Source organism: Aphidius gifuensis, linkage group LG2, assembly GCF_014905175.1.
Source record: "Aphidius gifuensis isolate YNYX2018 linkage group LG2, ASM1490517v1, whole genome shotgun sequence".
Lineage (NCBI taxonomy): Eukaryota > Metazoa > Arthropoda > Insecta > Hymenoptera > Braconidae > Aphidius > Aphidius gifuensis.
Window position 1 is genome coordinate 20,074,418 of NC_057789.1, and position 14,056 is coordinate 20,088,473.

The window sequence follows — 14,056 nt, forward strand, 5'->3', positions numbered from 1 at the left end:
GCTTAGTATCTGTTAATAGTGGGTGTAGAGCTTGTATCGACTCTGTGACATTAGTCGGGGTTCCTGGCATATCCCAAAATAATGATAAAGTCCTCCACCCTTATATTGGCGGATATGAATTTTTATATTCAGTTAAAGGTATAAATGAAACTAATAAAACAGCGGTTGAAAAAATGATTGTCAACTCAAGTGCTCTAAGTCTTAAAGAAATTGTAAAGACAATAAATGCGGTGAAATTGACTGTGCGTGAAAAAGAAAGAATTCACGATAAGCACTTAAAAATTTTACTGGGTCAAATACTATTAGGACTTGATCTTGCGTACCATAATATAAAAAAACCAACATTAAATTGTTTTTACACAATAAGGAAAAAAATTAAAAAACTCAACGACATAAAGGTTGAAAATGATCCTGGATCCTCAGATAGATCAAGCAATACAGACATCTACTAAAATCTGTATACAAAGCTCTTCCACTCTTATTTTAAGAAAAGTATAAAAGCCTTTGAAAAAAGTTCATTCAACATGGCTCAGTACTACAAGGTTCTCGTTCTGCCATATACAACCGATCTCAATAAATCTAGTACAAAATCATTGTGTGTGGGTCTTGAGTGGACAAGTGAAGGGTTTTTCAAATCTACACTCGGAAAATTTCAGATTTTGCCGGTAAAAAATTTTCTTGGATAGAGAAAAATGAAATTAACCGTGAACTACTTCATTCAAGAAAATGTCGATATGATCAAAAAGTATGCCGTGTGTGAGTAATATGAAACTTCAGTTAATTAAAAAAAAAAAAAAAATTCATTAAATTATATTTTTGAATATAGCAACACAATTTTAGATTTCGCTTTATGGCCTTCCATTGGCATCCGTTTTTTCTCAATTTGAGAAAAATATATATTGAACCATTCCACAAAAGTTTTCAAAATATTAAAAAAATTAGGATTTCAAGAACAATTTATATGAAATTCAGAAGATTAATATTTTCATATAAATGAGTTAGTTTTAATTTTAATTATTTAAATTTTAGTTCTGTAAATGATAAGCTTTACTAGTGCTGTCAAAATATCGATTAACGAAAAAACATCCTTTTATAAAAACAATTTTGTCTTTTTTGTCCAGTTGTGGGTTTGTTTTGGGAAGACTGCTAAAAAGCTCAGATAATAAAAATTCACTTTAGTCACAAAAATCATTGTTGACATACGATCTAATTTGTTTTTAAATAAAGAATTAATTTCTCGATCATATCAGCCATTGATTGAAAAAAATAAATAAATTCAATGGAGCCAAAGATAAATAACTTTAAAAAATTATGTCGTGTAATCAGAATAATTGAATGCTCAATAGAAAAATAAAGGTTCTAAAAAAACTGATAAAAGTTTTACAGAAATAATTATAATCTCGAATAAAGAAAAAATTTGTATATTAAGAAAAGAGAGAATCTTATTCTAAGAAAATAATCTTTGTAGTCATTTATTGGATAATTCAGAGATGTGAATATTATAAATATGATCTTCTTAATTTAAGAAGAAAAAAATTTCATCTTGACGTAAAATGTTCCAAACAGAGTTTCTAAAATAATGAATATAGTGCCATCTCATTTCTACTTCATTTGCAAATAAATGCATTTAGATTTAAAACTTTGATATTTCATATTTTTCAATAATAAACTGTAACATTCACTTGAAAATTCTCAAGTAAAAAAAAAATTTTCTAAACTGGAGATTTCAATATGTATATTCCATGCAATACTTAATACAATAAATTTTATGATAAAAATTATCGATGTCTAAAACAGATCAATTTATTTCGAATAAATTGAGAAGAAGCCACAATTAAACGATTTGAAATCGGTAAGGAGAAACATCGTGTAAATAGTATTTAATTTTTTTTTTTTAACAATAACAAAATCACTTGATTAAAATAAACTCAATGTGGAAATCGAAGAAAAAAAAGTTAAAAGAATCGAGTCACGAATTACTGGAAAAATGTTGGCATCGAACCGAAATATTTTGAATATCCATTGAATGAGATTAAAATACAAGTTAAAAATTATGTGTCGTTGTATGTTGAGAAAAAAAAAATGAAATGGAGTTTCGTTGTCGAAAAACGAGAAGAAAACAAAAAAGAGGTAAAAATGGTTTTGAGCGAGAAAGATTATTAATAATTTTACCCCTTGATATTTTTACAAAATTAAAAAATAACTTGAGAAAAGTCATCATTATCTCAATCGGAGAAAATGAGGACTCTTATGAAGCGAGAAATTTATAGAATATTTTCCAAGATTGTACCAAAAAAAACGTAACAAGGGCGCGTATCATATGGTCGGAGCGATAGGTATTTCAAAATAACCTAAATATGCCCGAGACGTACATACTCCATTACTTAATTTAGTATTGTTTGAAAAATTATTTATCTAACTGTATCCTTCTTCTCATTCGTTTTTTATTTATAAATATGCATTGAGAATCACGTAATTTTTTTTTAAAAATAAACAACTACCTAATAAAAAAGATGTTGCTTACCACATAAGATTTTCAGTTCTTTAGCTATATCTTTTCCCTATAGCCACTGCTTTTCCTTGCACATTTTTTATTTTTTAAAAATGAAATTACATGTATTTTATTTATAAAATAAATAGAAAACCCAAGGACAAGCAGTAGCTTAGGAGAAAATAAAGCTGAGGAATCAATATTGCCAAAAAAATATATGTCTCCAGATAGGAATTAATATTGCTTAAAATATAATTTTTTTGGCAACATAAACTTCTTAGCAACATCCTTCCCTTAATAACTGCTTTTCGTCAGACATTTTCATTCATTCAATGAATAAAATACATCAAATTTAAAAAAAAAAAATAAAAATGTCCGAGGGAAACCAGTAGCTGAGGGAAAAATGTTGCCTAAAATATAATTTTTTTGGCAACACCAATTCCTTAACAATATCTTTTCCTTAGCTACTACTTGTCCTCGGAATTTTTATTTATTTAATCAATAAAATACATGTCATTTAAAAAAAAATATGAAAATGTCCAAGGAAAAGCATTAGCTAAAAAACTAAAGTTGCCAAAAACATAACTTTTTTTGGCAACTGTAATTCCTCAGCTACTGCTTGTCCTTGGGATTCTTATTTATTTGTTAATTAAAATACATGTAATTTTATTTTTGAAAAAATAAAAATATCCAACGAAATGCAGTAGCTAAAAAAAAGAAGTAGCTAAGAAATGAATGTTGCCAAAAACATAATTTTTTTGGCAAATGTAATTCCCTAGCTCCATCCTTCCTTAGCTACCGCTTGTCCTTGGGATATCTATTTATTTATAAATAAAAATACATGAAATTTTATTTTTAGAATATAATAATGTCAGAAGAAAAGCAGTAGCTCAGGAAAAGGAGTAGCTGAGAAATTAATGTTGCCAAAAACATAAATTTTTTGGCAACTATAATTTCTTAGCTAATTTTTTTTCTTACCTACTGCTTATCCTTGGGATTTTTGGTGATTTATTAATTGAAATACATATAATTTCCGTTTTAAAAAATTAAAATGTCTAAGGGGAAGCAGTAGCTAAAGAAAAGAAGTAGCTAAGAAACTAATGTTGTCAAAAACATAATTTTTATGGCAACTGTAATTCCTTAGTTCCATCTTTTCCTTAGCTAAATACATGCAATTTTTTTTTTTTCTTATAAAAACGCCCCAGATAAAGCAGTAGCTAAAAAAAAAGAACTAGCTAAAGAATTACAGTTGCCAGAAAAATTATGTTTTTGACAACATTAATTCCTTAGCTACTGCTTTTCCTTGGACATTTTTATATGAAAAAAGAAAAAATTACATGTATTTTATATATTGAATCAATAACAACCTTAACGACAAGCAGTAGCTAAGGAAAAGATGGAGCTAAGGAATCAATGTAGCTAAAAAAAATGATATGGTAACAATTTGAGCTTCCGAGAGATCTTTCGGGTTTTATACATGATATTCTGTTTTTTACGGTTAAAACGTGTTATCTATGAGTAATTGTAAACACTTTTAAAACTTGCATTATGCTCATCCCTGCCGGTGACTGAAATTTCCGAAATTGTTTAGTTGCATATAAAAATCTCAAATGAAGAAATTTTTTGATGAAAACAACATTCATTTTTATATCGTAAGAGAAAGGTGGGTGAAAGAAGATTTAATTTTTTTTCAGCGAAAGTTTTGCGATTTCAATTAGAATATTGTAATTGCAATTAAAAAATATGACAGTCTAAAATTTACTTATTTGTTTCATGTTGAAACTGTATTTTTTTGAATGAAGAATATTTATTATGATTGAACAGGAGTACTCCTGTTAAACGATGACGTGTTTATTTCAAAATTTAATATAAAAACATGTATCAAAAAGCTTTCTCAATCGACAAATTCCGAGCTCAGGTTTGCGTGAAATGAGTGTTATTGAACGAAAAAATCTCAAATGAAGAAACTTGTCGACCAAAACAACATTCTATATTTTATTCTAAACAAAAAAATTTGTGAAAAACAGATTTGTATTTTTGAAGGAGGATTTTTGTCCTCAAAAATGTGAATAGCTTAAATTTATTTAAAAAATATGACTGTCCGGAATTCACATACCAACTTTATATTGAGACTGTATCTTCTTAATTGTAGAAAACTGAATTAGCTATTCCTTACAAACAAATTAGTTGAATAAAAATATCTTTGGTCCCTTTACATTTTGATTTTAATTTTGAAAGACAAAATCTTTATATCAAAAGGAAACAATACTAGATTATCAAAATAAAGTTGTTTCTAAATCGTATCTATTTTTTTCTCAATTCAAGAAATTTTTGTTTGTCAATTCAAGAAATTTTCGTTTGTCATAACGAAAGTGATTTAAATCACGACAATTTACTTTTAACTAAAATTTTTCGGAAAGGTTTAATCGAAGGAAAAAATCTCAAATGAAGAAACTTGTCGACCAAAACCCCATTCAGTATTTTATCCTGAACAAAAACATTTGTGAAAAAAAGATTTGTATTTTTGAAGGAGGATTTCTGTCCTTAAAAACATGAATGGTTTGAATTCAATAAAAAAATATGACAGTCCGGAATTCACATATTCACTTTACGTTGAGACTGTATTTTCTTAATTGTAGAAAACTTACTGAATTCAAACAAAAGTGTTTTGATAGAAAGGCTGAGTGTGTATTCTGAAATGGAATACAAAAACATTTACCAAAAGGCTTGTCCTTTCGAGAAATTTTGTGCTTGGCTTTGGATGGAATTAGCTATTCCTTACAAACAAATTAGTTGAATAAATCCTGAAAAACAACATCTTTATATGAAAAGAAACAATAATAGATTTATAAGATAGAGTTTTGACTCAAATGTATCAATTTTTTTCTCAATTCAAGAAATTTTTATTTGTTATAACAAAAGTGATTCAAATTACGACAATTTACTTTGAACGAACATTTCTAGAAACGTTTAATTCAAGAAAAAAATCTTAAATGAAGAAACTTTGTGACCAAAACAACATTAAATTTCTATTTCTGAACAAAAATATAAGTTAAAGGAAAAATTCATTTTTTCACAACATTATTACTGCCATTTCGAAAATAGAATAGTTGACCTGCAATTTGAAATAATAAAGGTTCAAAAATTTACAGGGTTGACTCGATTAAAGAGTTGATTTTATTCACAGAGACTTTGCTTTGTTCCCGTGAAGGATTCGTTTTTTATCGGACGGTAAAATAAATAATAATAAGAAGTTTCGAAACGAATAATTTCTTGATTTGAGATACCACTGTTCATTATTAAAACATGTTGACATTCAACAACCGTTTGAAAGATTTATTTAATGTGTTTTTTTTTTTCAAACTAAAAACTCTACTTTTTGCATTTTAAAACTTTTATTATTAAATATAAATATAATCATGTTAAATTCAATCCAAGATATATTGTGTTCAATTTATATTTTGGCATTTGAAGCAAGTTATCTCTTCTTAAATTTTTTCTCATGACACAGAATGGAAAAGATTATTTTTCTCTTTTTAAGAAATTATCTCCATTCAAGAATATGTGTAGCTTATTTTAAACCTTTTTTTTCTTATTGAATCATATGGTTAATTATCGGATTAGTGTTTAGTATAAAACTGCAAGTGTAAGCATTGTTATTTTTTGTGGTTATAAATAATTTGATCGATAAAATAAGAACAATTGAAAGGAATCAATAAAAAAGCTTGAGTATCAAGGCTTGGTAAATATGACTAGAAAAATAGTAAGACAAAGCTTTAGAATAATTAATCTCTTCTCCATTGGTTATCATTTTATTGACAGCATGTTATTTTTGGGAAACGATTTCAAACTGTATATAAACATGGCTCTTGCATATTATTTACATTGTAAACAAAGTCATTTTAATTATGACAAACATCACTTATGAGTGATAAGTTTTTACTCATTCTTGTATAGTTTTTTTTAAAAATAAATGGATCAATATGACAAATTAAAAATATCATTGCCTAGTTGGAAAAAAAGAGTTCTTGAAAATGAATGAAAACTGATCCTCAAAATTTAGACTTCTTTATTTATTCAAACATCTTAAATTCTGTAAAATTTTGCGTGGGTTCTAAGTATTCTGTCTTGAAAATTAATTATTAACTACTTGAAAATTCAAAATCGGAACGATTAACACAGATAATAAAAACATATAAAAAATGCATGCTAGTTTTTATATAAATTTTCCCCTTTATAAAGAAATTAGGTGGACCTTCGTCGGAAAATTCTCATCTGAAAATTTCGATTTAAAGAATACCTGAATGCCTGATGTTTATCATAAATAAATGATTTCTGACCGATAAAAAATATTATTTCTCTCATCAAATTTATTTGATGGACTTATTTTACAAAATAAAAATGTAATAATAAAAATTTTACATTTGAGTATGCAATGGTGGGATATATATGTATAGATGGTTGATACGCATGAAATTTTTTTAAAAATTAAATAAAATGAGAGCTAATATAAATATAATTATCAATATTTATAACAGTTTATATAAAGGCATGTGGCCACTAGCATAGTTTTTCGACCAAGTTCTATGCCATAGCACTTGTGTCACTATATCTCACTAAAAATTTACTAGAAAATGGCCGCTGACGACTATGTTGAAAAAATGCTGCGTGCAGCATTTTCAGCATAGAACCGCTAACTTCACACTAGTTTTTTTGGATACAGCCAACATTAAAAAAATACAACAATAATGGTTAGCGTTATTAATAAATTTGTTTGTTTCAGCTGTACCAACTTGCTTAGAAACACATAAAAAATAAATAAAAATATAACCTTTCTTATTTGTTGACAATTTGATATTTTGACAGTCAATCATTAAACACATGTACTATACATGTGTAAATATAAACAACGATTTCAAAAAACGATTAAAACGCCGCCCTATAGCCGTCATATGTGAACTATTTCTGCCATATCGCTATGGCATAGAACTTGGTCGAAAAACTATGCTAGTGGCCACAAGCCTTAATGCATGTACAGACAAATAGGTATATTTAATGAATGTTGCTGAATAAATACAAGTGATTTTACCACCGGATCGTCTAAAGTGTGGTCCCAATATTGAACACAATTGGGACTCACAGATAGAGCGAATGTGGTTCTGTTGGTAAAAATAAGGGAACAGTTAGGTCAAAATGAAAGGTTGTCATTCCCCTTAAATAAATTCTCTTTTAGAGTAATGGAATTTCCAATGAAAGGCTATTACACCTGCATCACAATTCGATACAACCAATGTATTTTTTTATAAGAGTACTGTCCGTAATTCTTAATTTTAGTTCCGATGATATTGATTTCGTTTTATTTTGTTGAAACATTTTTTTTCTTAATTTCAAATAATTTTCTTAAACCAAGAAAATTTCTTAATCCAAGAAAATTTTTTAACGGCAAAATCTCATAATTTTCTCAGTGTACATTTAAGACCTTTTTAGCATTCATTTCAAGAAGTTTTTTTATCATTACAAGAATAATTGTTTTTTTTTCAAAACCAAGTTAGTTTCATTCCAAATCTAAATCTGTCATGTTTCAATAATGCTGAAGCTGGCCGCGGAATCAGCCGCTCTAGCAGGGCCGGCTCAAGCTCCGTTAAATCCGAGATTTTAGTGAAAAGGTAAATTGAATAGATTTTTTTTTTTTTTCATTCTATAATTTTTATAATGTAGAATATTATTTTTTTTTTAATAATCTTTTTTTTTTTTTTTTCTTTTGAATGATTTTGTTTAAATAACTTTACTTTTTTTTTTTTTTTTTGTTTTGAATATTTTTATTAAAAAAAGACAGATTTTTTTTTAACATTTATACCATGAGACAGTTTGGAATCTTTTGTTTCTTGCTCTCATCTCTCTTTGTGCCTTAGATTCGTAACAAAAGCGTGAACTGAGTCAACACACATTTTTGACATTGACATTGAGCCAAGAAGTTTTTTGTCTTTTAACAAGAAGTTTTCCATTCATAACAAAAATTTTTTTTCTTTTTTCGAATCTAAAAATTTCCTAGAGCACAAGTTCTATCATGTAGAACTTTTTTTTTCAGTGTATTGAGTCATTACCTGTGGTACAGAAAAAAAAGCAGTATGATTATTTGTTTTCTCTGTAAAACAGCAACCTCTAACAATACATGTTCTCATCATGTTTCCTGTAGACCTCCATGACCTATATAAATTATAAATATGATATTTAAATTGTGGAAAAAAGGTGGGGTCAAGTTTAAAATTTTGTCAACAGTTCAGACTTAATTATATGTTTTCAAAATATATTTGATTCTTGACTTTTTTGGTACCACATTTTTTACGGAGGCTAGGAGCCAAAAGGCTCAGCCGCAGTATTGGATTTATACCCCAAAAAAAAAAAAAACGTTTATAACTTTTAAACTAATTGTCGTAAAGACTTCGGATTTTGCTTAAAAGAAGCGGCTTTGAAAATTCTATCGCTCCTAATAAAAAAAAACATTATCTATTCGGCCATTTTGTTTTTTTTTTTTTTTTTTCACGAAAAATACTATTCGTACGGGAAAAATTTATTTGAAAAAATTATAGAATTTTGAAAAACGATTCCCTGGTAGAAATTTGGGAGCGCTGCCCGACTTAACCTGTACAAGCATATAGGCTTATACATGTAAAGTCGGGCCAATAAGTCGGGCCAACGTCGGGCCGACGGAATTTTTCTACCAGGGTTATTTTAAGCTTAATATGAAACCTCTGCGACGACTCCATTTTGAGTTATAGCTTGTGCCGTTTTCATTTTTTAGGCAAACAATAACTCGTGATGAAATGGTGTTAGAGACTTAATATTAGGCTTAAAATATGCGTTTTATAACTCCTGCCATAAATGCTGCCATTAAATAAATTTCAAATTTGAAAATACGCCCTTCATCTTTCATCAAAATAATTTTGATAACGGAAAAAAGGCGTAAATTCTCGGACATACCCTTTATCCTTTATCAAAGGTTGTTACGCCCATTTTCCTTTTTTTTTTAAGTATTATAATTTATAATTACATGAAAAACCCGGAAATTTATAAATTTGCACTTACGCTCTTTTTCCTTTAAAATTGACGTTTCTGGCACTCACGCCCTTCATCCTTTAATACGACGATATAATTGATACCATCGATATTATTACTAATATTATATTGATATTATTGTTAATATCATAATATTATTGGAGTTATTATTATTTATAATAATATTATTCATATATAACCATAGTATTGTGACGACCCGAGTGGAAAAATTTTCAGGATGCCCTATTTGACCTCAAACCCTGATCAGAAACGGATCAGGATCCCTTATTCAGGGAACCTGACTCATTCCTGACCCGAACCTGGTCAGGACACCTTACGATTTCCTTAAGTCAGGTAACCTTATCCAATCCTGTTCAGGAAAAGAACAGGAAACCTTGACGTATCCTGAATAAGGTTTCCTGAACAGATTCTGGCCAGGATATTATCAGGAAAAATTTATCAAATAAATTAATTTTTTTTATTCAGTTTTCCTGTTCAGGAAAGGAACCGGAAACCTAAACGTATCCTGAATAAGGTTTCCTGAACAGATTCTGACCAGGATACTATCAGGAAAAATTTATCAAATAAATTAATTTTTTTTATTAAGTTTTCCTGTTCAGGAAAGGAACAGGAAACCTGAACGTATCCTGAATAAGGTTTCCTGAACAGATTCTGACCAGGATACTATCAGGAAAAATTTATCAAATACATTAATTTTTTTTATTCAGTTTTCCTGTTCAGGAAAGGAACAGGAAACCTGAACGTATCCTGAATAAGGTTTCCTGAACAGATTCTGACCAGAATATTATCAAGAAAAATATTTTTTGGATTCAATTTTAATTTTAATTCTAAAACAAAATGACAAGGGACAATTTAACAAATTGTTATATTTTATTTTGACGTTAAATTAACGTCGCAAATTCTAACTTAAGTTTTTTTTAGCTGATGTAATTTATGAAAGCAAAAAATCACATCAGATCATCGATAGACGGCATGGCCGCGCGTGTTAAGGCCCGTAGTTGTAATCTGAAAATTCCGAGTTCGCGTCCCGCTAGTGGTTAGGTAATTTAAGTTATGTTAGGTATATAAAATCTTATCATTCAACCTGTTTCATCATTAACATCGCTATAGTAAATTAGTTAGCCGATTTACAAAACATCAAATAATAAAAATTATTTTTTTTTTAGAATTACTTGATCCGTTTCAGATCAGGAATCCTGTTCCATTCCTGATCAGGTATCCTGCTCAGGTTTCCTGATCCGATTCTGATCAGAGTCCTAAAAAAGAGCGTTACATTCTGATCCGTTCCTGAACAGGATTCCTGGTTATGTTCTAGTCAGGAATCCTGATCCATTCCTGTTCAGGTATCCTGATCCATTCCTGTTCAGGTATCCTGGCTCTAACTCTACAATCTGGTCAGGTTTCCTGATCCGGTTCTGATCAGAATCCTAAAAAAGAGCGTTACATTCTGATCCGTTCCTGAACAGGATTCCTGATCCGGTTCTGATCAGAACCTTAACTAAGTTTCCACTCGGGGAGTTGCACTCGCCCACCTTAAAATTATACTTTATTATTATTATTTTATCTTATTATTATTATTATATTAACGGGTAAGGCTGGCTAAACAAGAAGGGGAATATTGCTAGGGAAAGGGAAAGCCTCCCAAGCTATTTAAGCTGGCGATCCAGCTGGATATGACACTTCGGTTTCTGCCTTCCGACTAGTAAGTTCGAGGTTCTTGAGGAGCTATCCCAGAATCTCGAATAGTCTTCTCCCCACCCCGGTATTGGAGTCATCCATACCTAAACCCAAGGAGCAGGAGTCTTCCTCTCCTGAAAATCACCCTCATTTTCATGTACAGTTTGTTGGTCAGCCTTGCCTAATTTTGCTTTAATTATTGCCATATTTAGTTAATTAATTATTACTTTTGTAGTACATTTTTCTTGTTAAGACCATGACTTGAAGTCAGGCTTCATAACGTTTATATTCGTGTTCATTTGAATAATATTTGATAATTTTTTAAAAAATTTAACTTTGTAACTAGTAATAATTTTGATACTTGATTTTACCTTTTCAGTGACTTAATTTTAACGTTTTTTACTTTAGTTATATTTTCAGGTCCGGATCAACATCAATGGATATCGTTGGATCAATTGGATTATTCAGATTGTCGTGACTATTGTGATTATTGTGGTTATTTGGCTATTTGGTATTTGGTATTTGGTTATTTGGTTATTTGGCTATTTGGCTATTTGGTTATTTGGTTAGTTTTTAGTGACGTTTTTTCCGGTAAGTTTCAGCGTCGTAGAATAAAATTTTCCGTCCTTTGTCTGTAAAGCTAGTTGATCCGTGACCCTAATTAAATCCTAGAACTAAGTGAGAAGGTAACATGTCACGTTACAGTATAAATAAAATAATAATTTCAAAAATATCATCGATGATAATAATATCAATATAATATTAGTAATAATAACAATGGTATCAACCATATTAATAATTATTATTAAAAATAACAATAATATTATCGATTTATAATAATATCAGTGATATTAATAATATTAATAATAATATTGACAATAACATTCATATATAAATATTGATAATTATTAGTATTTATATTCAAAATATTATTATTATAGATATTATTATTAATATCAATACTATTGTGAATAATTGATAATATTATCGAAATAATTGTTGTTATAATTATCATCATTTATGTATATTTATAGTATGAATAATAATAATAACAATAATTTTATAAATAATAATATTAATTACGATATAATATTGATAATATCATCAATATTAATATTTCGAATATGATCAATAATCAGTTATACTGTTTAATAATATGTATTTAAATTAAAAAAAGTCGCACACGCATACACACATAGCAGCTGACGCTCCGAGTTTATACGCTATATATAGTACATGTAAAATGCTTGCCGTCATCCCTTCTCTCTATGTAATTCTCCACTCTTTATACGCTTGTGACCGAGCGTATACCAGAGAGTATACCAGAGAGTATACGAAAGCGTGTGACGCTAGCGGGGCCTCGAATTTTGTCTCTACCCTCCGTAAAGAAGTTTCACTTCAAAAATAAAACAGTTAAAAGATATCGAATACTTGCCCTGACTGAAAAAATATCCCGCGAATATCCCGTAATCGACCCATTAGGAGGTTATGTATCCCGTCAATATGCCGTTACAAAATATTTTTCTTCAAAAATGCATAAATAAAATACAAAGTGTGCGTTTTAACAATCAACACCAAATAGTACCGATAAAAATAATTTACGGGATAAATGGGTCTAGGTTTTTTTTTTTCGTTATGATTTATGTATCAGATAAAATACACATAATTTTTTTTTTTTAATTGAGTACTCGACTCAATATGTGTACATGGATTTTTTCTGTTTTAAGTAATGGGAAAAGAAAAAAAAATGGGAAACAAAAAGAATCGTAACAATTAACGTGTTTTTTTAATTTTATGTTAGCTTACGAACAATAATACCAATTCTTGGTTTATATTTAATAATTCTGTCATACCCAGGTAGGAGTTCTCGGGCTTGAACAACTGTGCCAGGCTTGTGCGAGGGTCGTGTATCAAGCCTTGGGAGCACAGGCTTGACACAAGCTTGTGCCTATTGTTTTCCCCGGCCTCACACAGGCCTCACACGAGCCTTGTGTCAAGCCCGTTTGACGAAGCCTCACACGGGACTTGACTTGTGCATATATTCAATTAAAAAAAAAAAATTAATATAGATCTATAAATTGTAAATAGAAATTTTAAATAACAATTATTAGGTTTTGACTATCGTGCCAGGCTTTTACAAGGACTGTGAATTGACTCTCGAATAAATTCATTCATATAAAAAATTTTGACTGACTCTTTCAGTAATACCCCGGTGGTTGACTTGATAGAGCATTGGAGTTTCACGTGAGTGGCCTAGGATCGATCCCGCGTTACGCCGTTTATTTTCGTTCATATAATTATCGTTAATTCAAATTGTATCGCGTAAAAGATAATAATGTTAACTTAATAAATTAATAATAATTGTTTATTTATATTTTTTTATAAATTTTTTTGCAAGCCCGTGTCAAGCCTGGGAACACAAGACTGTGCCAAGCCTGGGAACACAAGACTGTGTCCAACCTGGGAACACAAGCCTGTATCAAGCCCGATACACTAGTCCGACACCAGCAAATACATCGTGAACATTCCAGACTTGACACAGGCTTGTGTCTCAGGCCTGACACAGGCCCGAGAGCCGGGTAATCAGGCTTGTCCCAGGCTTGTGCCCGTCGTCACTTCCTACCTGGGGTAGTATCAAGAAGTAAGCTAAAGTTGTTGAGAGGAACTTCAACTTTTGTCTCGAAGTCTAATCGTACAATAACTGGTTAACTTTTCAACATTCAAGAAATGTCGGAACAATAGGTCGAAAAAAACTGGCCAACTCCAGAAATAAAACACTAAATAGTATATTTCGTTACAAATGCCCACTCA